The sequence below is a fragment of the Bombus affinis genome, unplaced genomic scaffold (genome assembly GCF_024516045.1).
Source record: "Bombus affinis isolate iyBomAffi1 unplaced genomic scaffold, iyBomAffi1.2 ctg00000328.1, whole genome shotgun sequence".
Lineage (NCBI taxonomy): Eukaryota > Metazoa > Arthropoda > Insecta > Hymenoptera > Apidae > Bombus > Bombus affinis.
The window spans coordinates 5001-10000 of NW_026109009.1; positions in this window are offsets into that span (position 1 = coordinate 5001).

Consider the following 5000-nt stretch of genomic DNA (forward strand, 5'->3'; position numbering starts at 1 on the left):
CGATACAAAGATTCATACTTCACAGAATTATTTCTGTTTGTAACTTTTCTCCTCCAACTTCTCTCGTAGAATATAACTTAGCGGTAAAGCACGTATACGCATGCTGGACATACCGTAAGAATATTCTTTTATAAGCTTCAACACCTCTGTAGAGACGCGTTACCAGAAGATAACGCACTCTACAGAACGCCAAAAGGACCATCGTGCAGCTACAAATAGCTTACAACCGATGGTCTCTGCAAGAATGGCTACTCCGTAAGTACAAGCACACACGCATCCAACTTTTGTCAAATACGTGCACACAGGTCACCAGCTTCCCGACTAAGGGGAAGCTTGCCACGTTAACGGTCATTACGTCCTAGACTTCGACCCGCGGCGCAGCAGTGTAGAGAAAAAACCAGTACGAGAACGGAGGAACAGTCGAGAAATAGCGTAAAATACACTAAGACTCGAGGAGCGGTGACTGAATTCTCAACCGAGGCCGTAGAATAGCCACGCGCCCAGCGCTGTTCCGACCGAACCGTCCGGCTCGACGCTTCTCTTATAGATACCAAGGGGCCGGCCGGAAGGCCGGCGCCGGTCGGGCTAGCGGCCGCGCGCTTATGGTGCAAAACCTCCGTAGCAACGTACCGTTCGGAAGGGACGCTGGAACTTAGTCGCTCGCACGTTCAATAACTACTATATAAAGGCGATATCCAACCATCGAAATATTTTACCACAAGCATTATTAACATATTATAAATGCATTTTTACCAAAAAATTAATTTTTTTTTTCACCGAAAAATTGCATCAGTAAACATACAGTTTTATCGACTATGGACGAAAAATAACTTTATAATCGATTAAAACACGTTAAAATAACACGAAATATGTAAAAAGATATATACCTTGTAACATTAATTAACGAAAAAATTGCAAAAATATCCCAGTCGTATCAGTCCGACGGAAGCTAATTTTTCAAAAAATTCGACAAAAATGTTTAATCCGATTGTATTTAATAGAGATATAACGATCCCTGTCAAAAAAATTATACCTTATAACGCTTTTTAACGAAATAACTCGAAATAACCATTTCGGACTTTTCGCACCGGCCGAACTTCTTCAAAGTCCCAACGTCCCGTCGCATAGTTCCGTTTCTAGAAAACGTTCCAGCGACCAAATAAACGCTTAATCCCGACGTAAAACGTCGAGATACGTCCATTTGTGCAAAAATATTCCTACCTTGTAACACTTTTAAGCGAGATAACTCGAAAAAACGTGTTCGATACGGAAATTTTTCAAAGTCCCAACGAAAAAATCGAAACTTTGTAGAAGGTCTTGGGGACGACATAAACGCTTAATCCCGACGTAAAACGTCGAGATACGTCGATTTATGCAAAAATATTCCTACCTTGTAACACTTTTAAGCGAGATAACTCGAAAAAACCTTTTCGGTCTTTTCGCACCGGCCGAACTTCTTCAAAGTCCCAACGTCCCGTCGCATAGTTCCGTTTCTAGAAAACGTTCCAGCGACCAAATAAACGCTTAATCCCGACGTAAAACGTCGAGATACGTCCATTTATGCAAAAATATTCCTACCTTGTAACACTTTTAAGCGAGATAACTCGAAAAAACCTTTTCGGTCCTTTCGCACCGGCCGAACTTCTTCAAAGTCCCAACGTCCCGTCGCATAGTTCCGTTTCTAGAAAACGTTCCAGCGACCAAATAAACGCTTAATCCCGACGTAAAACGTCGAGATACGTCCATTTATGCAAATATATTCCCACCTTGTAACACTTTTAAGCGAGATAACTCGAAAAAACCTTTTCGGTCTTTTCGCACCGGCCGAACTTCTTCAAAGTCCCAACGTCCCGTCGCATAGTTCCGTTTCTAGAAAACGTTCCAGCGACCAAATAAACGCTTAATCCCGACGTAAAACGTCGAGATACGTCCATTTATGCAAATATATTCCTACCTTGTAACACTTTTAAGCGAGATAACTCGAAAAAACCTTTTCGGTCTTTTCGCACCGGCCGAACTTCTTCAAAGTAACAACGTCCCGTCGCATAGTTCCGTTTCTAGAAAACGTTCCAGCGACCAAATAAACGCTTAATCCCGACGTAAAACGTCGAGATACGTCCATTTATGCAAATATATTCCTACCTTGTAACACTTTTAAGCGAGATAACTCGAAAAAACCTTTTCGGTCTTTTCGCACCGGCCGAACTTCTTCAAAGTCCCAACGTCCCGTCGCATAGTTCCGTTTCTAGAAAACGTTCCACCGACCAAATAAACGCTTAATCCCGACGTAAAACGTCGAGATACGTCCATTTATGCAAAAATATTCCTACCTTGTAACACTTTTAAGCGAGATAACTCGAAAAAACCTTTTCGGTCTTTTCGCACCGGCCGAACTTCTTCAAAGTCCCAACGTCCCGTCGCATAGTTCCGTTTCTAGAAAACGTTCCAGCGACCAAATAAACGCTTAATCCCGACGTAAAACGTCGAGATACGTCCATTTATGCAAATATATTCCTACCTTGTAACACTTTTAAGCGAGATAACTCGAAAAAACCTTTTCGGTCTTTTCGCACCGGCCGAACTTCTTCAAAGTCCCAACGTCCCGTCGCATAGTTCCGTTTCTAGAAAACGTTCCAGCGACCAAATAAACGCTTAATCCCGACGTAAAACGTCGAGATACGTCCATTTATGCAAATATATTCCTACCTTGTAACACTTTTAAGCGAGATAACTCGAAAAAACCTTTTCGGTCTTTTCGCACCGGCCGAACTTCTTCAAAGTCCCAACGTCCCGTCGCATAGTTCCGTTTCTAGAAAACGTTCCACCGACCAAATAAACGCTTAATCCCGACGTAAAACGTCGAGATACGTCCATTTATGCAAATATATTCCTACCTTGTAACACTTTTAAGCGAGATAACTCGAAAAAACCTTTTCGGTCTTTTCGCACCGGCCGAACTTCTTCAAAGTCCCAACGTCCCGTCGCATAGTTCCGTTTCTAGAAAACGTTCCAGCGACCAAATAAACGCTTAATCCCGACGTAAAACGTCGAGATACGTCCATTTATGCAAAAATATTCCTACCTTGTAACACTTTTAAGCGAGATAACTCGAAAAAACCTTTTCGGTCCTTTCGCACCGGCCGAACTTCTTCAAAGTCCCAACGTCCCGTCGCATAGTTCCGTTTCTAGAAAACGTTCCAGCGACCAAATAAACGCTTAATCCCGACGTAAAACGTCGAGATACGTCCATTTATGCAAATATATTCCTACCTTGTAACACTTTTAAGCGAGATAACTCGAAAAAACCTTTTCGGTCTTTTCGCACCGGCCGAACTTCTTCAAAGTCCCAACGTCCCGTCGCATAGTTCCGTTTCTAGAAAACGTTCCAGCGACCAAATAAACGCTTAATCCCGACGTAAAACGTCGAGATACGTCCATTTATGCAAAAATATTCCTACCTTGTAACACTTTTAAGCGAGATAACTCGAAAAAACCTTTTCGGTCTTTTCGCACCGGCCGAACTTCTTCAAAGTCCCAACGTCCCGTCGCATAGTTCCGTTTCTAGAAAACGTTCCAGCGACCAAATAAACGCTTAATCCCGACGTAAAACGTCGAGATACGTCCATTTATGCAAATATATTCCTACCTTGTAACACTTTTAAGCGAGATAACTCGAAAAAACCTTTTCGGTCTTTTCGCACCGGCCGAACTTCTTCAAAGTCCCAACGTCCCGTCGCATAGTTCCGTTTCTAGAAAACGTTCCACCGACCAAATAAACGCTTAATCCCGACGTAAAACGTCGAGATACGTCCATTTATGCAAAAATATTCCTACCTTGTAACACTTTTAAGCGAGATAACTCGAAAAAACCTTTTCGGTCTTTTCGCACCGGCCGAACTTCTTCAAAGTCCCAACGTCCCGTCGCATAGTTCCGTTTCTAGAAAACGTTCCAGCGACCAAATAAACGCTTAATCCCGACGTAAAACGTCGAGATACGTCCATTTATGCAAATATATTCCTACCTTGTAACACTTTTAAGCGAGATAACTCGAAAAAACCTTTTCGGTCTTTTCGCACCGGCCGAACTTCTTCAAAGTCCCAACGTCCCGTCGCATAGTTCCGTTTCTAGAAAACGTTCCACCGACCAAATAAACGCTTAATCCCGACGTAAAACGTCGAGATACGTCCATTTATGCAAAAATATTCCTACCTTGTAACACTTTTAAGCGAGATAACTCGAAAAAACGTGTTCGATACGGAAATTTTTCCATGTCCCAATGTGCAATTCGAAACTTTTTAGAACGTTTCAAGAACAAAATTAACGCTTAATCCCGATGTATTTAATTAGAATATATCGATTTATGCCAGAATATACGTACCTTATAACGCTTATTATGGAATTAATGCGAAAGGAACTTTCGGTACTTTCGGCACTTTTGGAGCAGTGCGAAACAATTCAAAGTGCCAACGTCCCAGTCAGCTAGGTCCGGTGGAAAAAATTTAAAAAAAAAATAAAAAGAAACCGTTACGTTCGGCTAGACGGCGTCGAACAATAACGATTTCTATAAAAATTTCCATACCTCGTAACGCTTTTTGAGGAATTATTTCGAAAGGAACGTTCGGCCTTTTCGTACCTGGACGAGAGAAATTTCAAAGTTCCAACGTCCCAGTCAGCTAGGTCCGGTGGAAAAAAATTTTTTAAAAAAATAAAAAGAAACCGTTACGTTTGGCTAGACGACGTCGAACAATAACGGTTTCTATAAAAATTTCCATACCTCGTAACGCTTTTTGAGAAATTATTTCGAAAGGAACGTTCGGCCTTTTCGTACCGGGACGAGAGAAATTTCAAAGTTCCAACGTCCCAGTCAGCTAGGTCCGGTGGAAAAAAATTTTTTAAAAAAATAAAAAGAAACCGTTACGTTCGGCTAGACGACGTCGAACAATAACGGTTTCTATAAAAATTTGCATACCTCGTAACGCTTTTTGAGGAATTATTTCGA